Here is a 21,937-nt window from a genome sequence, read left to right as displayed (position 1 = left end):
ACTACGGCAGTGCGAATTTACGCACCGTAGTTCACGTCTACGCATCATAGTTCGTAGGTGAAGTTTCAAAACTATGCTTACGAATTTACGCAAAGCGAAGTACCGCTACGCGTAGCTTATGCCCACCATGCGTATTTGACTAGTGTTTTGCATAGTGAACTATGAATGCGTTACTCGCGCCTATTTTTCCGCGTGCGATTGTATGCTTACTAATGGGTAAAATTTTCTGCATACGGTCATAAGCATCCGCGTACACTACGCTACGGACTACGCATAATTGCGTATTTTAACGCGTAGTCTACGAAATGCATACGAAATGAATATTTGATTTCTAAGCCGTAGTTTGGTGAAGTGCAATTGCGTAAAACTACGCGTAGTTCCAGCGTAGCGAAGTTGGCTGACTACGACCATCCCTGCTTAAAACGCTGCTGTGCGTCAAATCCAGATTTTTCCCCGGGAGTTTTCGCGTGCATCCCACTCCTCCATGCCTCCCTCCAGGTGTTAGACCCCTTGAAACATCTTTTCCATCACTTTTGTGGGCAGCATAAATGTTTCTAGTTTTCAAAGTTCGCCTCCCCATTGAACTCTATTGCGGTTCTAAAGTTCTCGCGAACCCGAACTTTTGTAGAAGTTCGCGTTCGAGGTTCCCGAACCTAAAATTGGAGGTTCAAGCCATCTCTACTCACGATTGAACTTCATCCCATTCAGAAGCCGATACCTTCTTTCCCATGAGAAATCTTTACCTCTTCTTGAATTGAGTTTCCTGTCTCTGAACCTCATAGCATAGTGGGATATAGCGGCTGTTTCCAAGCAAGCCGCACCTCCGTGTGTGTGTGTGTGTGTATGTGTGTGTGTGTGTGTATATATATATATATATATATATATATATATATATATATATATATATATATATATATATATATATATATTTGCACCCACATTTTATCCTATCACTTTGTTAGTGGATGTTTATACAGTAGATAATGGAAGTTGGTGTTGTCTGTTTTATTATTTCTTCCAGCAGTGAAGATGTTGACCTGCAGGCTCAAGGTGAAGTGAAGCACACAACATGAACAAATTCACAGTGAATATCAATCATTTCTTGTTCTATCTTCAATTTTTAAACTTCTTACTGTGTTATGTATTGGATAATCTTTTCACCCCACTACAATCTTTTGGTAAAGTTCCTCTTTTAACCACTTGTATACAAGCAGTTTCTGGCGTCTTTAAGACCAGAGACTGTTGTTACCAGAAAACAGGGCTTACCAATGAATCCCAGCACATGGCCCCTTCTCTCACCAGTCATGCCACTTCCTCTGCTGTCGCTATGACGGCAGAGCTCTGTAAGTCGGTCAAGAGCCGATTTCATTGGCTCCTGGCGCTGTCATCAATTGGGATTGGCTCACAGTGATCACAGGGTCAAGAGCCAATGAAATCGTCTCCAGACCGGCTCACTGAGCTCTGCCGTCATAGCGACGGCAGAGCAAGAAGCCTGCGGTGATGAAGAGGTCAGCGGGAGGGGCAGGTCCGTGCAGCGCAGTAATTGAAATCTATGCCAGGGCAGGCATAAGCAGCCACAAACAGGGCATAGATTTCAATTACCGTAGTCCAGAAGCGATTCAGCGTTCAAATTTAGCTTTCACTCATTATAACTTGTTTAAAAACAACAGTATGCAAACATTTTTTATAAAATGTGTGTGTACTTTTGCAATTATGCATTATTATACTGGTCTAAAAGAAGACTAACATTTTAATGTTTCCTTTGTTGTCACAACCATGCTGTGTTACTGTTGTGACATGCTCTAATGAATTCGGGGTATAGCTCACACGTCCTTTACTATAACCTGATAATGCCAGAAAAACTCAGCTTTTCCACGCGACAGAATGGATGGAATTCTTGATAAATTCCCTGGTAAAATTAGTCTCTTGTAAAATTAAATAGTTGTAATGCAACAGAACCCAGGCAAAATTAGTATATTCTTTTAAATGGCTGCTATAAATCTCATAGCAGTGATAGGACATGAAATCAGAATAATAGTAATGTATCACCTACCAGTGTCACTAAAATGATTTGTTCCACTGTCTAATCTTTAGCATATCTAAAGTGACTATAATAAATGAATAATTACGTTGTATACCCCACAGTTAATTGAAAAGCCACTTGGAGTTGAAAACCAAGAAATCATAACATTGAATACAAATTTCAGTCATTGTTTGACAACTTACCTTTGTCAATATTTCTTAAGATGTAATGTAAATGATACTGTTCACTACAATACATCATCGGACATTACTTTACAAACCCATGAATTATTCTGACTTGTCATGAATATTAATAGTCCCAGGAATCATAATATTTCACAGCAGTGAAGCTTAATGTCATTCACTAGACAAAATGTTTGTCTTCATAAAACAAATAAGCGTTGTTTGTATATGGGGAGGGGTATGAAATATTGCCTGTTTGGCCACAGTGATTTGTGTATATCATCTAAACTCGAAAGGCACTGAAAAGGTTACCTATAGGTGGTTCATTATTGCAAATGATGCTACCAATCTGAGGACAAGGCAGGGAAAGAATAAGCCCAGGAAAAAAGGAAGATGAACAGGGGTGAAACAAGAAATCACTGGGCCCCTCTGCGAAACGTTGGTTCCCCCCCCCCCCCCTTTCTGCACAGGTAAACTGAAAGCAGTGCAGCATTGCAAGCATTTTCTTTATCAATTACATTCCCTACTGTGATAACATGTGCATGCTATCACACATATAGACACACATGGGGCTTGATTCACAAAGCCGTGCTAACTCATAGCACGGTAGTACTAGTGTTTTGCGTGTGTTATAGCGCGCATAATGGTTTTCAGATGCAATCACGAATTTTTGCGCGTTAACGCAAATTTTTCTGTGGATTCCGCAATTGCACACGAAAACCATTACGCACATAATAATGCGTGCAAAACACTAGCACGACCGGGCTATGAATTAGCACGGCTTTGCGAATCAAGCCCATGGTGTGCAGAAAACGCATAAAGAAAACCAACAGACGAGTGTGCTCCCTCCCACAGCTTATTACACTCACTCTGTCCATCTGATGAAGCCGAACTGGCTTTTGCAGCCTTCTCCAGCATCACTACTGTACAGAGCACTTGGAGAGAGGTAGAGAGGTTGGGGGCTGGGTGCTGTACAGAAGAGCCTGCTGCACAATGATTAGAGAGTGTCTACAAATATCTGTGTGCAAAACTTTGGGTGATTCCTTATCAGTGGTTGAGCAGATGCAGCCAATCAAACAACGAGTAGAGAGCAGAAAGTTTTTTCTCTCCGGCTGCCTCCCTTGCACGGTCTATTCTTACCCCTTGAAGATGAGTAAATGCAAGGGTTGGTTTCTGTTCTTAGCAGAAGTCTTGTATCATGATGACAACCATCACTGCAACCAATGCGTAATCTTTATTTTTGTGAGCAAACTCTTCACCGTGTGTACAACAAAGCCAACAGCCCTATTGAGAGAAGTTGTGGTGGATAAAAACTGTCTTATCTTCAATTTAAATTTTCAGCAAAACTGACAGGCAATCAAAGGTTTTTACTGTTGTTTTCTGTTCTAGTCACTGTCAAATTTGACTGCTAATAAAAAGTGAATGGATTTACTGTGAAGTATATATTTCATAACAATTGTGACTTTGTTATTGTCATTCCACTGAGAACATTATATCATTTTTAGATTTATCCATTAAAGCAAACCATGAGGCTAGGTGCACACGTAGCAGAAACACTAGCGTTGTGGAAAACGCTGCATTTTTGCCGCTAATGGAAGTCTATGGGCCGCAGGAAAAAATGCATATCAAAAACGCATATGCCTTTTTGATGCGTGCGTTTTCAAAAATGCTGGTTTTGTAGCATAATCTTCAAAAATGCAGCAAATATGCACATAATGAAAGTCAATGGAAACGCAATGGTATGCATTTCACTTGCATTATCCATGCGTTTTTTCTATGCGTTTTTGGAAAAAAATGTTTTATGATGTTTTTTAATTCTTGTTGTCTTCCTAGTGATTTGCATAAAATGCAAAAGAAAAACAAATGAAAAATGCATGCAAAACTCATATGCGTTTTTATATACAAACCGCAAACGCATTAAAACGCACGCAAAACGCTTGAAAACGCATTTGCCGTAAAAACCGCTAATGCAGCAAAAATGCACACAAATGCACAAAAAATGCACACAATATTAACATAAAACATGCCATAAACCACAGCTTTTCATGTTATGTTATGTGCGCACCCAGCCTTAAGCACAACTATCGATACAAACAACTTTAAAAAAAATACTCCATATTAGGGTACACATTACCACTAGTACTAGGAGCAACTTATTTCTTCCCAATCAAATCTTCCTTTATCAATGTGACTGAACCATTTCCTGGGAGCTCAGGCGGCTGCTAACAATGCCTCATTGTATGATCTAATATTCACCATTTTTCATACATTTTTACTGTTGTGGAAAAAAATAACAATTTTGAAGCAAAGTGAAATGTATAGTCATGACTCCAGAAAAGGTAACACATCTTCTTCATTGTTCTCCCCTCACAGCATGCAGGAGAGTCTGAAGAGGAGGAAGACAAGCTGATCAGAATAGGAAACAGGTAGCCGGTTGCTGTAATATTGCTGTAATATAACAAGCAGTCAGGGAGATATAAATACAACACCCCTGACTGGATGCCTGTGATGTTACACTGCAGCATGTCCTGTAACTTCCAAGAATCTGGCTGCCCAGAGCTGGGCACTGGTGATAAACAAACACTGATGATGCCTTTGTGACCAGTCAAGAAAGTGAAGACAATAAGCACACATTGTTGGAAACGTAACTCCTTACCACCACCTGAATAAATTATTTCAGCAAGTGGATTGCTAGAGGTAGAGTGTATACTGAGGAGTTAATAGCAAGCAACCCCCTGTGCAGGAAAACAGTCCAGTCCTGTCAGAGCTATCATTTTCTGTATCTGAAAATGGTGGGATGATTTTACAACAGAGAGGGAAAGTTGTGTGAAAAATAAATTGCTCCTAGTATTTGTGGTAATGTAACAGGATCCCTCCCGTAGCGTATTCTGTCCGTTGCAGTGGAGCTGCAAACGGCCAGTTCGGGCTTATCTGCTTGCATTCGGTTGTGCATTTGCAATGGGTATCTGTAATGAATAGCGGAGATACAGCCGCAACAACAAGCGGCATGGCGGCTATCTCCGCGTCACAGCCGGCGGTTTCCACCGCGCAGTTACACGCTGGTGCTTTGTCTGGTCCTTCTATTGCTCATAGACTAAGGGCTACTCGCGCGCACGCCAGGCGACAGGACCTTTATGCAACTAGAAGGGGAGTCAGCTGATCAGGCGATCAGCTGACTCCAGCTATGCTCCGGATTGGCTGAGTGACTGGGGTGGCGCTGTGGAGAGCTTACAGTATACAGGATCTTCTCAAAAAATTTGCATGTTGTGATAAAGTTCATTATTTTCTGTAATGTACTGATAAACATTAGACTTTCATATATTTTAGATTCATTACACACAACTGAAGTAGTTTAAGCCTTTTATTGTTTTAATATTGATGATTTTGGCATACAGCTCATGAAAACCCAAATCTCAAAAAATTAGCATATTTCATCCAACCAATAAAAGAAAAGTGTTTTTAAAACAAAAAAAAGTCAACCTTCAAATAATTCTGTTCAGTTATGTACTCAATACTTGGTCGGGAATCCTTTTGCAGAAATGACTGCTTCAAAGCGGCGTGGCATGGAGGCAATCAGCCTGTGGCACTGCTCAGTTGTTATGGAGGCCCAGGATGCTTCGATAGCGGCCTTAAGCTCATCCAGAGTGTTGGGTTTTGCGTCTCTCAACCTTCTCTTCACAATATCCCACAGATTCTCTATGGGGTTCAGGTCAGGAGAGTTGGCAGGCCAATTGAGCACAGTAATACCATGGTCAGTAAACCATCTACCAGTGGTTTCGGCACTGTGAGCAGGTGCCAGGTCGTGCTGAAAAATGAAATCTTCATCAATCTTTCAGCAGATGGAAGCATGAATCCACTTTTGAACCAGAAACAGCGGCAGAAGCGCCTGACCTGGGCTACAGAGAAGCAGCACTGGACTGTTGCTCAGTGGTCCAAAGTACTTTTTTCGGATGAAAGCAACTTTTACATGTCATTCGGAAATCATTGTGCCAGAGTCTGGAGGAAGACTGGGGAGAGGGAAATGCCAAAATGCCTGAAGTCCAGTGTCAATTACCCAAAGTCAGTGAAGGTCTGGGGTGCCATGTCAACTGCTGGCGTTGGTCCACTGTGTTTTATCAAGGGCAGGGTCAATGCAGCTAGCTATCAGGAGATTTTGGAGCACTTCATGCTTCCATCTGCTGAAAAGCTGTATGGAGATGAAGATTTCATTTTTCAGCACGCCCTGGCACCTACACCTGCTCACAGTGCCAAAACCACGGGTGAATGGTTTACTGACCATGGTATTACTGTGCTCAATTGGCCTGCCAACTCTCCTTACCTGAACCCCATAGAGAATCTGTGGGATATTGTGAAGAGAAAGTTGAGAGACGCAAGACCCAACACTGTGGTTGAGCTTAAGGCCGCTATTGAAGCATCCTGGGCCTCCATAACACCTGAGCAGTGCCACAGGCTGATTGCCTCCATGCCACACCACATTGAAGCAGTCATTTCTGCAAAAGGAATCCTGACCAAGTATTGAGTGCATAACTGAACATAATTATTTGAAGGTTGACTTTTTTTGTTTTAAAAACACTTTTCTTTTATTGGTCGGATGAAATTGTAACGATTGTGGAACTTTCTCCGTGTTTAGCGCACAACGCGTGCGCTGATACGGCGGAAATCCTCCACAAGCGTATAATTGCAGGAACCCAGCAAAAGGTGCTACGCACCCGTAGAGGGAAATTCCTGTCGGCAGATGGCGCTGAGGAGTGCAGAGGAACCAATTCTCTGTACCTCCACAAATGCCAGACAGGAATTGTACGAAGCGCAGAACGCAATCGCAAGGGAAGCGATTGCGAATGAGAACAAGCAAAGGGACAGGTTGTATGTGTGTGCGCCAATCTAGTCGCCACCCCGCGACAGCGCACACACAACAGCAGATACGAAACAGAAACGCAACCGCAAGAAAGGCGATTGCCAAAAGTGACACAAGGCAGATCAGAACAGAATACGAGGATAGCAAAGGCACAGCAAATCATACAATGAGGAGATACGGAAAATAACAAACGCTAACTGAACGCGAACACCGCACTCATTCGCAACAGTGCACGCGTTCCTGCGCGGTCTCCACATGATAAGCACAATAGAGACAAGCACGCCTAACTAACCATCGACAGACAAACATGTAACAGAGGACGCGAGCGCTTGCTTAACGGTTACCTCACCGAGCCTCCAGCAAGCGTTCGTAGCAGACAAGACAGACACACGAAAACAGGGACAAGTGAGAGATAGGATCCACAGCACTAGCGAAAGTGGCTAGCGCGATCCAGGAAGACAGAACAGAAGGATCCACAGTACTAGCGCAGGATGCTAGTGCGATCCAGGTACAGAGTAGCAGAACAGAAGGATCCACAGCACTAGCGCTAGGCGAGTGCGATCCAGGCAGACAGAGTAGCAGAACAGAAGGATCCACAGCACTAGCGCAGGATGCTAGTGCGATCCAGGAAGGCAGAACAGAAGGATCCACAGCACTGGCGGAAGGTGGCTAGCGCGATCCAAAGAGACAGAACAGAAGGATCCACAGTGCTAGCGCAAGATGCTAGTGCGATCCAAGTGAGACAGATCAGAAGAAATAGCTGGTAGCAACCGCTGCACCAGCTATACTCCAAGAACAGAGATCAGAACGATTTCCTGTCGACCACCGCTGGGACAGGACAATCGCAACAGAACAAACAAAACAGATAGCAATCCTAACTGCACTAGGGAACCTGCCTAGCGCAGTTTTCCAGGAATTACTCTAAGCTGGTCTTCAAACAGAGAGTAAGGCTGACACTCCTCCAGGAGTGTTTCACAGGAAGGAATCCTTATGACCAGCCAAGCATTGTGGGAAACACATAGTACTTATAGTACATGCCTCCAATGAATGTGGCCAGGCAATTTGCATGACAACGTATGCAAATTCCTCAGCAAGCACAAGCTGCAAAACTGACAGAAGCTCTCCTTTCCAGAGTCCTGCAGCATGCAAACCTAAACAATGGTCAAAAAGCTGCCTGCCTGCACAGGCAGCTGAGCAGATCATTACAGAAATATGCTAATTTTTTGAGATAGGAATTTTGGGTTTTCATGAGCTGTATGCCAAAATCTTCAATATTAAAACAATAAAAGGCTTGAACTGCTTCAGTTGTGTGTAATGAATCTAAAATATTTGAACGTCTAATGTTTATCAGTACATTACAGAAAATAATGAACTTTATCACAATATGCTAATTTTTTGAAAAGATCCTGTATATAGGACAGGTCATTCACTTGCTCCACGTCTGCTGTTGCAAATGCTACGTGTTAGCACTCAGACCTAGTCGGATCCCAAAGTGTGCTAGAACCAGCTGGAGCTGGGGATCTACACTTAGCCAGATTCTGTTGATAGCTTAAAGTACTAATTGAATTGTATTATTTGTTATGACCTTCTGCTAGCCTGACTACTCTTCTGTTTACTGATCCTGTACCTTTGCCTATCTGATATAGTTGCCGACTCTGCCTGAAACACTACTCTGATCTAGCTTTCTGTCTCTGTACCGTATCTGTCCGCTTGTTGCCAAACCTGCTTGTCTGACTCTCCTATCCTCACCAGTGAGCCTAGTCACTGGTTAAGGAATTCTCTGCCAGTATCACCAGCTTCACTGGTGAATACTAGCTGCAGTACTATCTGAATCGCCTGCCCCTCAGGTGGTCAGTAGCTGCAGTACAGTCTGAATCACCTGCTTCTCAGGAGATTACTAGCAGCAATACTATCTGAATCCCCTTCTCCTAAGGTGGTCAGTAGCTGCAGTACAGTCTGAATCACCTGCTTCTCAGGAAATTACTAGCTGCAGTACTATCTGAATCACCCGCTCCTCAGGTGGTCAGTAGCTGCAGTACAGTCTAAATCACCTGCCCCTCAGGTGAATAGTCACTACAGTACTATCCTCTCTACCTGCCCCTCAGGTAATAGTGGCTACAGTACAGTCTGAATCACCCATTCCTCGGGTGATCAGTACACTTGTTGTAATATAGTTCCACCCGCTCCTCGGGTGAACTATCTCTCTATTGTCTGTATCTCCAGCTTGCTGGAGTTTGTATTCCTGTGTTACATATATATACTCCTATCTCCCGGCTCCTCTGGGAATAGCGAGTATCTCTATCATTACTGTTGCACCAAACACATACCCTCACATTGGTTGTCCTGGTCCTGGCTATACCAGTATTATTGGTGATTCTGCAGATCACACATAATCAGGTATAGCGTCTGTATTATTGGTGATACTGCAGATCACCAATAATCAAAGAAATCTGTTCTTGCTGACACCAGTCGTTACAGTATCATTGTCATTTGCAATCGCTCTGCAGTTCTGGGCAAATCAGGATGCTGTCATCATTCCATCAATTGCTTGTTGCAGTTGAGCTGCGGCCAGATAGCCCTGGATTTCCTGCATGCATGTTGTTACATAATACTGCATGTATTTCTTATGGGAGTCCTTTGCATTCACAGCCAGCTAGCAAATGGTAATCAAGCCAGCTCAGGATTGAGTGATTACCATTCAGCTGTGTGGAAATTTGCATGCTTGTATCCATTGGCTGATGCCAGCATAAAAGTCTGCCTCCCATTTCTGACCCCGCCCGACATAGCGTTTAGCTCTCTGAGTTGTCGTTGGGTCTATGCTGTGAAAGTTGTTATTGTAAATGTATAATACCTTGCTCTGTATTGTCATGTCTGCTGGACGTTTGCTGACCTGCGGGGGTCAGTGAAGTCCTTCTGATCCTGATAGTTAGATTCTGCCAGCACCACGTTGGTGACTGGTAGTATTCCTTCTAGCCTTGTTCTTGAGGACGAACTATAGCAGCGGTTGCCATTAATTCGCTCCTACCTGCTAGTCTTGTCTATCTCAGTGTGAATGTTGCGACTAGGCTGAGCATTCCGTCTGTCTGTCTGTTGTCTGTCTTGTTAACTGTCATTACTTGTGCTTTAGGTAGTGAGTTATTTGAGAGCTACATTTCATATATTGCGCATCAGCACGATATATATGTACTCTAGTCAGTCAGTATTGTATTATTGTATTGTGTACTGACCTTTGCCTGCTTCTCGACTACGAATCTCCCTAATCCCTCCAACATGACTGACATCTGAATTAACGTGTATGACCCAAGCCTGTTACCGACTACGTCTGTTGTGTATTGTATCACATAGCATCTAGCCTGATAGGCGGCCCAGAGCTGCAGTTGCTCTGGGCAATCTTGCTCCCTTGTTCATTACTCCTGCATCCATCTGTGGAGCCTCTTCCATTATCCAGCTACTTAGCCTTGTTGTGCTGGTTGGTCAGAAAGTATGACCCCCCCAGCATTACATTGTGTGCCCTAATATACAGTATTAAAAAAAATGTTTTTAACGATAGTTGTCCATCAACTTGGAATGTTAATATACTGAAGTGTATTTACAGTGACTTAAACTGATGCACTGATCTATAAGTTAGTATACTTCCCTTACGTTTTTACCACTATTTTACAATACAAGCACATCAATATTATTGTTCATAGTTTAAAAACCTCCTAAGCGGTATGGACGAATATATACGTCCATCACCGCTGGAGGTCGCCGCTCAGGCCCTGCTGGGCCGATTTTTGTGAAATAAAAAGCAGCACACGCAGCCGGCACTTTGCCAGCCGCGTGTGCTGCCTGATGGCCGCCGCTCTGCGGCGATCCGCCGTGAGCAGCGGCGAAAGAGGGTCCCCCCCAGCCGCCCGAGCCCTGCGCAGCCGGAACAAAAGTTCCGGCCAGCGCTAAGGGCTGGATCGGAGGCGGCTGACGTCAGGACGTCGGCTGACGTCCATGACATCACTCCGCTCGTCGCTATGGTGACGATGTAAGCAAAACAAGGAAGGCTGCTCATTGTGGCCTTCCTTGTTTATTCTGGTCGCCGGAGGCGATCAGAATGACGCTTCCGGAGCGCCCTCTAGTGGGCTTTCATGCAGCCAACTTTCAGTTGGCTGCATGAAACAGTTTTTTTTTTAATTTTAAAAAAAACCCTCCCGCAGCCGCCCTGGCGATCTTACAAGAACGCCAGGGAGATTAAAGATGAGTCATCACAGTTCCTGCTCACAAGCCTTGTACACATGCTAGATTGCTAGATGCTAGTTCTCAGACAAGTCAGGGCCACCACTGCCAAGAATCTAAAATATGCACGGCAGTCACAGACCCACCTCCCCTTCTTCCTCTTAATCCCCAGCCACCCCTCCACCCCCCCCCCCCCCTCCCCTCACCACACACACACACACACACACACACACACACTCGATGTATCAACAACAGATAATGGCCCATATGCAAATCACTTTTTCACCTGAGTTTTCTCCTAGGTGATAATTTTAAACTTGCCAATATAATTTCTTTTAAGCCACCAGCAAGCAAGACAATACTCAAAATAATTTTACTAGTACTTTCTCTCCTACTTTTTGGTGCTTTTTAAGTTGAAAAGTGCTGGAAAGTTATTTTAAATTGAAGATGATAAATTATCTCCTAGGAGAAAACTCAGGTGAAAAAGGTAATTGCATATGGCCCAATCTTTCAACAGCACAAGAAGAAGCCATTGTTCTCCTTCTTACCCACGCCGCTCTTTTGTGTGCCACCCTATCATCCCTTTACCTTCCCTAAAGCAATATTGCAATGGAGTTCACTGCTCAACCCTGGGCTAGCAACGTGCTGTCTGTTCAGAACTCAACCCAAAACTGTCACCCCAAGGATTGAGTCCCGATCCCAGTGGCCAAGGTATTTGGGGTAGGCTGTAACAGATGGAGAGAAGAGAAAAGTCAACACTGCTGGTTTCTGCATTTATTCCAAAGTAAGGCTGTAACGATCGGTGTAACACAGAGAGGATCTGATTATTGGTGATCAGTATCACCAAAAATACAGATATATACCCGATTATTGATGATCTGCAGTATCACCGATAATCAGATATATTACTAACCTCTGGACACATGAGAGATATGAGTGTTTGATGTAACAGTAATACTTTGAGAACAATACCAGGAGGGCAGGTACAAGGCAGTAAGGAATACTGCTAGAGTAAGTACCTTTCAGCAGCCTGAGACTCTCCCGCAGGGAGGAGTCAGACTGGGAGAGGGAAGGACCAGAGCGTGAGTGACACTAATAGGAGGATGTCACTGACTGATCTGTGAACTATCTCTTTACTGGGGAGGTAGCTCTCAAGGTCGGACAAGCCAGGTCGGCAACACACGGACATACAAAGTACAAAGACAGGAGGCTGATTTGGTAATCCTAAGGCAAGCAGGGTTTGGCAACAGAGTATCACATATAGCGAAGTACCAAATCAGTGAACAGAAGAGTGGTCAGGAAAGCAGAAAGTCATAACAGATAATAAACAATGCCTAGTCTTGGGTGTGAGCTCCGTGATCATCAACACCCTGGAACTAGTCTGAAGTATAACAGAATGGTAACACGGGTCCCTAATCTGGGGTGTGAGGTCCTTGATCATCAACACCCTGGAACTATTCTGAGGTATAACAGAATGATAACACAGATTCCTAATCTTGAGTGTGAGGTCCTTGATCATCAACACCCTGGAACTAGTCTGAAGCATAACAGAATGATAACACAGATTCCTAATCTTGGGTGTGATGTCCTTGATCATCAACACCCTGGAACTAGTCTGAAGCATAACAGAATGATAACACAGATTCTGACAATAAGGTCTGAGTGCTTCCACGTAGTGATCGCAACGGCAGACAACCAGTGAATGACCAGCACCCAGTATATATAGCCCAGCGCTCTCCAGCGCCTCCCCTAAGTGCTGGACCAATGGGAACTGGGACAATCATCAGCTGACCGGCTTGGTCAGCTGACTCCCTTCTGGCTGTCATAAAAGTTCTGCCTCTCAACGCGCGCGCGCGTCCTTCTGAACCTGTGTGGACTATCAGTCCCAGCCACACCAGACATGTCTTGCATACCACCCGCCGCGCTGGACACGGAGCCCGCCACACCGCTATCAAGGCATGCATTGCTCTGAGCGTACGCGGCGGCTTTTCCGCGTTTTCTCACAAAGGCACTTCAATATTGCATCATTGCATACAAGAAATGTGTGACCTACCGGTGCTCAGAAGCGGTGTGGTGGAGGTGGGTGCTGGGTAGTGTTGGGCGAACATCTAGATGTTCGGGTTCGGGCCGAACAGGCCGAACATGGCCGCGATGTTCGGGTGTTCGACCCGAACTCCGAACATAATGGAAGTCAATGGGGACCCGAACTTTTGTGGTTTGTAAAGCCTCCTTACATGCTACATACCCCAAATTTACAGGGTATGTGCACCTTGGGAGTGGGTACAAGAGGAAAAAAAAATTAGCAAAAAGAGCTTATAGTTTTTGAGAAAATCGATTTTAAAGTTTCAAAGGGAAAACTGTCTTTTAAATGCGGGAAATGTCTGTTTTCTTTGCACAGGTAACATGCTTTTTGTCGGCATGCAGTCATAAATGTAATACATATAAGAGGTTCCAGGAAAAGGGACCGGTAATGCTAACCCAGCAGCAGCACACGTGATGGAACAGGAGGAGGGTGGCGCAGGAGGAGAAGGCCACGCTTTGAGACACAACAACCCAGGCCTTGCATGAGGACAAGAAGCGTGCGGATAGCATGCTTTGTACCACCATGCAGTCATAAATGTAATAAAGATAAGTGGTTCAATAAACAGGGACCACGCGGCAACGCTAACCCAGCAGCAGCACACGTGATGGAACAGGAGGAGGCGCAGGAGGAGAAGGCCACGCTTTGTGAGACACAACAACCCAGGCCTTGCATGAGGACAAAAAGCGTGCGGATAGCATGCTTTGTACCGCCATGTAGTCATAAATGTAATAAAGATAAGAGGTTCCATAAACAGGGACCACGCGGCAACGCTAACCCAGCAGCAGCAGCAGCAGCAGCACACGTGATGGAACAGGAGGAGGCGCAGGAGGAGAAGGCCACGCTTTGTGAGACACAACAACCCAGGCCTTGCATGAGGACAAAAAGCGTGCGGATATAGCAGCAATGCTTTTTGCCGCCATGCAGTCATAAATGTAATACAGATGAGAGGTTCAATAAACAGGGACCGGAAACGCTAAACCATCCCAGATGTTCATCGGTCATGTTACTTGGTTGGGGTCCAGGAGTGTTGCGTAGTCGTTTCCAATCCAGGATTGATTCATTTTAATTTGAGTCAGACGGTCTGCATTTTCTGTGGAGAGGCGGATACGCCGATCTGTGATGATGCCTCCGGCAGCACTGAAACAGCGTTCCGACATAACGCTGGCTGCCGGGCAAGCCAGCACCTCTATTGCGTACATTGCCAGTTCGTGCCAGGTGTCTAGCTTCATGCCCGGTTTCAGGTCCAGCGGTGCCAGCCACAAATCCGTCTGTTCCTTTATTCCCCTCCAAATTTCCTCCCCTGTGTGCTGCTTATCCCCAAGGCAGATCAGCTTCAGCAACGCTTGCTGACGCATGCCAACAGCTGTGCTGCACTGCTTCCACGATCCTACTGCTGCTGGTGCTGGGTTAGCATTTCCGGATGAGGTACAGCTTTGAGATGCGTTGGAGGAGAAGGAGTCAGAGAGGTAGGTGCTGCTGTTGTTATCCAGCTGTTTGCGGCGTGGGCAACACCCGCGCCGTAGCAGGTGAGGAATCGCTGCCAGGCTCCACAAGGTTCACCCAGTGCGCGGTAAGGGAGATGTATCGACCCTGGCCGAACGCACTCGTCCAGGTGTCAGTGGTGAGGTGAACCTTGCAGGCAACGGCATTCTTCAAGCTTCGGGTTATTTAGCTGACCACGTGCTCATGCAACTCAGGCACTGCAGAGCGCGCAAAGTGGTAGCGGCTGGGAACCACGTAACGTGGGATGGCCACTGACATCATGCCCTTGAAGCTGTTTGTCTCCACCACTCGATATGGCAGCATTTCGCAGGCCAGAAGCTTGGCTATGCTGGCTGGCTGTTACTGCCACGGCCCGGGGGTCATTTGCTGGCAATTTCCTCTTGTGCTCAAACATCTCAGAGACAGACAACTCAACCGTAGCGCTGCACACCGAAGGGCTGTTGGTTGTTGTGTTTGATGAACACTGGGAGACCTCAAGAGCACTAGTCCGGAAAGTGACAGTGTCAGCATCGTCTGATGTTTGTGAATGTTGTGAACCACGCAATGGCTGGGCTACTGCTGCTGCTGAGGCGGGTCTGGTGGTGAGTCTGGTGAACCCAAGGGAGGCAGTGTTGCTGGTGGTACCCTGTCCTGCCGCGTTTGCCCACAGAGTGGGATGTTTGGATAGAATGTGGCGGCTCATGCTGGTGGTGGAGAGGTTGTTAATACTTTTCCCCCTGCTCAGGCGGGTCTTGCACACCTTGCAAATCGCCATGGTAACATCCTCAGTGCAGTCTTCAAAGAAAGCCCAGACTTTAACTGGCTGAGGACTCGGACCTCGTGCGTGATGTGCTGGTGCTGCTTAACCCACTGCTGGACGCTTGAGAGGTCATCCAAGTAATTATCTGGTCCTGTTCTTTTGGATCTGTGAGGGTTGTTGTCCTGGACAACATGGGCAGTATTGAGTGGGTTTTCTTGGGTGCTCCCCTGTGGCCTGTACGTGAACCGTCAGGGGAAACACCTCTTCCCTTGCCCCTCCCTCTTTCACCGGATTTCTTCCTCATTTCACTTATCCTTAAAGTACACGCTGACTGGCAGCAGTACAGTGGCAGTACAGAAATGCTATACAGTGGTGGGTGAGCGGTGTACCACTATTGTCAGCAGTGACACAGAGCACAATGCTATACAGTGGCGGGTGAGCGGTGTACTACTGTTCCCAGCAGACACAGAGTGGAAGTAAACACAATGCTATATAGTGTGGCTGAGCCGTGTACACAGAGTGGCATTAAACACAATGCTATATAGTCTGCTATATAGTCACCCCGAACAGGGTGATGTTCTGCAGAACCCGAACAGTGGCAAACACTGTTCGCCCAACACTACTGGGAGGGAACGCAGATTTTAGTACCTAAACACACGATACAACATGTTTTCCGGGGTCGGACTCTGAGGCACATACAGATGGTCCCGATCATCATCCTCATCATACAACTCTTCTCCTGATTCTGACCCACCCACCACTTCTGCCACCCCAACATCCCCAGACACAGACCCCTCATCGTCCTCAACATTAACTTGGGATGCTGGCCTGAGCCAGACCTCCTCCTCCACATCAGGCCCCATCATCTCCTCAATGGCAGCCCTCATTAATCGCTCTGGCGACGGACTGATGGACACAACGTTCTCCTCCGGGGAGGGCTGCTGCTGACCACTGGCTGCTGGGGTGGATGTTATAGCTTGCGTGGGGCGTTGGCTGTTGCTGTTGTTGGGAGTGCTGCTCACAGCGGAGGTCTCTGGGGAACTCATGTTGAGCTCATATAGTGGTTGACGGTGAGTGGAGTATTACTGATCCCAGCAATATACACACTGACTGGCAGAGTACGCAATGCTATATAGTGTGGCTGAGCGGTGTACACAGAGTGGCAGTAAACACAATGCTATATAGTCTGGCTCAGCGAGCGGTGTACTACTGTTCCCAGCAGAATCAGAGTGGCAGTAAACAATGGTATATAGTCTGGCTGAGCGGTGTACACAGAGTGTCAGTAAACAATGGTATATAGTCTGGCTGAGCGAGCGGTGTACTACTGTTCCCAGCAGAATCAGAGTGGCAGTAAACAATGGTATATAGTCTGGCTGAGCGGTGTACACAGAGTGTCAGTAAACAATGGTATATAGTCTGGCTGAGCGGTGTACACACAATGCTATATAGTCTGCTATATAGTGTCAGTAAACAATGGTATATAGTCTGGCTGAGCGAGCGGTGTACTACTGTTCCCAGCAGAATCAGAGTGGCAGTAAACAATGGTATATAGTCTGGCTGAGCGGTGTACACAGAGTGTCAGTAAACAATGGTATATAGTCTGGCTGAGCGAGCGGTGTACTACTGTTCCCAGCAGAATCAGAGTGGCAGTAAACAATGGTATATAGTCGGGCTGAGCGGTGTACACAGAGTGTCAGTAAACAATGGTATATAGTCTGGCTGAGCGGTGTACACACAATGCTATATAGTCTGCTATATAGTGTCAGTAAACAATGCTATATAGTGTGGCTGAACGAGCGGTGTACTACTGTTCCCAGCAGACACAGAACAGTACACAGAATGCTATATAGTGTGGCTGAACGAGCGGTGTACTACTGTTCCCAGCAGACACAGAACAGTACACAGAATGCTATATAGTGTGGCTGAACGAACGGTGTACTACTGTTCCCAGCAGACACAGAACAGTACACAGAATGCTATATAGTGTGGCTGAACGAGCGGTGTACTACTGTTCCCAGCAGACACAGAACAGTACACAGAATGCTATATAGTGTGGCTGAACGAGCGGTGTACTACTGTTCCCAGCAGACACAGAACAGTACACAGAATGCTATATAGTGTGGCTGAACGAGCGGTGTACTACTGTTCCCAGCAGACACAGAACAGTACACAGAATGCTATATAGTGTGGCTGAACGAGCGGTGTACTACTGTTCCCAGCAGACACAGAACAGTACACAGAATGCTATATAGTGTGGCTGAACGAGCGGTGTACTACTGTTCCCAGCAGACACAGAACAGTACACAGAATGCTATATAGTGTGGCTGAACGAGCGGTGTACTACTGTTCCCAGCAGACACAGAACAGTACACAGAATGCTATATAGTGTGGCTGAACGAGCGGTGTACTACTGTTCCCAGCAGACACAGAACAGTACACAGAATGCTATATAGTGTGGCTGAACGAGCGGTGTACTACTGTTCCCAGCAGCGACACACAATGACTGGGGGGGACCCTGGCTAGCGTGGCTGGAGCGCGAACTACCCTGCCTGCCTACCCAAAGCTAAACCCACAGACAAATGGCGGAGATATGACGTGGTTCGGGTATTTATTTACCCGAACCACGTGACAGTTCGGCCAATCAGAGCGCGTTCGGGTCCGAACCACGTGACCCGTTCGGCCAATCACAGCGCTAGCCGAACGTTCGGGGAACGTTCGGCCATGCGCTCTTAGTTCGGCCATATGGCCGAACGGTTTGACCGAGCACCGTCAGGTGTTCGGCCGAACTCGAACATCACCCGAACAGGGTGATGTTCTGCAGAACCCGAACAGTGGCGAACACTGTTCGCCCAACACTAGTGCTGGGCACTGAAAGCCTGACAGCCAGGATTGCGCTTCTACGGAGGCTGACACAGCCTCCATAGACATTTGCTGCTTCAGTCAGAGCACATTGGATGATCCGAGTGAGTTGAAGCGGCTGTATCCTGCTATTCCCTCCTATGATCTGCCTCATTTTTAGCTGTAGTGCCAACTATCTATCTTTACCTGTGTTATTTGGAGTAGGTACGTAGCTTAAGTGTGATCCTAAGCAGGAAAGGATCTGCATTTATTTGCAAATTCATCATAGAATGTTATTACTGTCTTATTATTGTGGATTATCTTTTCCTTTCTTTTCTCAAGCAACTTTATTAAGAAAAAAAGGATTTGTCATTAACCTCCCAATTACACCATATTTAAAAAGAAAACATTTCTTTATTATTGCGTGTAATTTTATATATTTTGATAATGGCTATCATTCATAAAAGTGTGTTCGGTAAAAAAAATCTGGGCGGGAAAATACCGCATTCGGTATTTTAGACCTTTGTGTGCTAATTCATAAATATTTTCACAGCTGCCTTTAAAGTTCGGTAAATTACCGCAGCCCATTGAGCGGTACAGCAGAAGTGTGGCGTTATCTCTCTTTTTTTTACAAGCTGTAATTATGGTTCCCTGCACAGACTTGCAGAGACTTCAGCTCCATGCACAGACTCGAACTCGAACAGAGTGACTCACACAGACTTCGGCTCCCTGCACAGACTTGAACAGACTGACTCGCACAGACTTCGGCTCCCTGAACAGACTCGAACAGACTGACTCACACAGACTTCGGCTCCCTGCACAGACTCGAACAGACTGACTCACTCAGACTTCGGCTCCCTGAACAGACTCGCACAGACTGACTCACACAGACTTTGGCTCCCTGTACAGACTTGAACAGACTGACTCACACAGACTTTGGCTCCCTGCACAGACTCGCAGAGACTGCGGCTCCCTGCACAGCCTACTTTGCTCTTATCCGTATGCTTATTGCCTCCTCCATGCAAGTGGTATTCTCCGTCCCAATACCGCCAGCTCTAGTCTTTATGAATTGACATTTAGTGACATGTATTGAGATAATCACCGCACAAGGCGGTAATTTACCTCACTGCTCGGTAATTTGAGCTTTTCATGCGGTAACAGCTTTTATGAAGTTACATTTTGCTAAGTGCTGGGTAAAGTCAGCTGTTTTCATGCGGTAATGCTTTATGAATGATAGCCTTTGTCCTTAATTGCCTGAGAAAATTAAATGCTGTATTTGCCTTTTTGTTGCATGTCTTTCCATCTCCTAAATAGCAGAAACCATGCTTCTTTTAGATTGTCTCCGATCTTAACTGAACTAGCTGAGAAGACTGACTGCCAGTAAATGAAGTAGTGGGAACTTTGTAATAAAAGGCTAATAAGAAATACATATATTATTTTAAATGCTAATAAATCACAGAAATCTTATTTCACTGCGACAGGCCAGCCCTTTTAGTTTTAGTGTTATATCTATTAGGATTAATTAGTGAGAAGAAATGATTAGCTCAGAAACGTAGACATTTGAACTAGAATTTTGATATGTTGAGGCAGATAACCTTTGTCAGTGTGCAAGTGGCATTACATAGAAAAACTGACAGCGAGTTAAACTACAGATGTAGAAACAGTGTACAACACCTTTATGATTTAATTACTAATTATAAAGAGAGGACACAGAAGTATTGGCCAATAAGGATGAAAATAAAAAAAAAGGAAAAGTCACCAAAAATGTGGGGCTAAAATGTATTGCTGTGAGTAACTTCACTTGGATTGAATTGCGTTTAAAGTAATACCTGTAAGTGCCCCTGGGGGTACTTACCTAAAGGGGCATCGCTCCGCCTCTGCAGAAGAGGGGATGCAGCGCTGGGATCCCCGAAGATCCTGGCGGCCAGTTGTTGGTGTGCACTCATGCGCATTAGCAGATTCCCGCTCGTGCTCCAGCATATATAGCTGAACCTGGTTGGATCTGCTCTACTTGCGCAGTAGAGCGGACCCAATGGGGCTCAGTTATTTTCACAAGGAGCCAGAGTGGGAAGCCGCTACTGCATCCAGCAACAACAGGGATTGTTTTGGGTTTTTTTTTTTGGGTGTCTTAAAGTGAACCTCCTGACTAAAAAATCTACTCAGCAGAACTGAAAAGGCTTGGTGTTTCTTTAACAGTTTTACAGCATCAGAACTTTGTTTTTCTTACCAAAGCATCATTTTTAACTGCATTTTTAGCTAAGCTCCACCCATCAAAGAAAACTGCCCGGGCTTTTTTACCTGATGCTGTGCAACGTATGATGGGATTTCCTATGTTGTTATTCACATTGCCTAGCAACTGTAAGGGGTGATCAGCACACAGGACAGTTGGAACTGTGTCTCATGCTCCCTGTCACCTCCTTTCAACCAAAAAGATGGCTGCCCTCATGAAATCAAACATTTGCCTGTTCTTTTAAAACAGGGTGGGTAAGAGATTATATTACCTATCTATTTTAATTAACATAACTAATGTAACTTAATGACAGTATGTTTGTTTAGGCTGAAGTTCCTCTTTAAGGTTAGGCATTGGTAGAGGGAGGGTTCTGTGTGAGAGTAGGATTAGATTAGATCATAGTAATATATAGGTAAAGATTACAGAATTGGGTAGCAGAATATTTGAAATTTTGCCAATATTCTTCTAGTGGCTATCTCCGGTCCACTTTTTTTTACCAGGCTTTTTTTTTGCATTGAGGCCCTCTGTGGGGGAGATGTTTTAGCTTGCAATTAGTTAAATGAATGGTAACACATTAGGGCCTTTTCACAATATGGCGCTGTGGTAAGCTTTTTTTATCACTAGAGGCTGCTAAGTCAATGAAAGTCTACGAGACTTTCATACTTAATGTGATGTGGTGTGATGGAAGTATTCAAATTGCCACAATGCCATAGCAAAGTTAGCAGTGCGTTACCACTTTATCCATTCCCACCGCACGGATTATGTAGGAATGGACATCTATAGCAATGTGGTAAGTATGAACGACAGAGTGCGGTGAAGCACGCATGCAACGACAGACAGGAATCCCCATGACATACTTCATGTCTTGCAGGGAGTACATCACTGAACCAGGGTCAGGCCTATACATCTGACCCTGTAAGCAGGGGCAAAGTTAGAATTTTCAAGTGGGGGGGGGGGTATTTCTGAAAGGTCTCCCTCAGCCAGGCACAATACAGTATTATAATAGGGTATGACATCATGCTGGGTACACATAACACAATCTCCTGTCTGACTGACAGGATTGGACAATTATTTCGTAAATGTATCTGCTCCTAATCGACAACAGGATTGAACAGGAGCAATTTTGATGCAGATAATAATGAGGACAGCTGACATTGCTAATGAAGGGAAATGTGTAGCATTCACACAGCAGGGGCACAGGGCTCTGCTCATACCTGACTCTTGTTAAGTTCCCCAGGGCTGCACCATGCTCTGTACATGCTGCTGCTCCATCCA

This window comes from Hyperolius riggenbachi, chromosome 6 (assembly GCF_040937935.1).
Source record: "Hyperolius riggenbachi isolate aHypRig1 chromosome 6, aHypRig1.pri, whole genome shotgun sequence".
NCBI classification, from domain to species: domain Eukaryota; kingdom Metazoa; phylum Chordata; class Amphibia; order Anura; family Hyperoliidae; genus Hyperolius; species Hyperolius riggenbachi.
Note: the sequence above shows the minus strand (reverse complement) of the source record.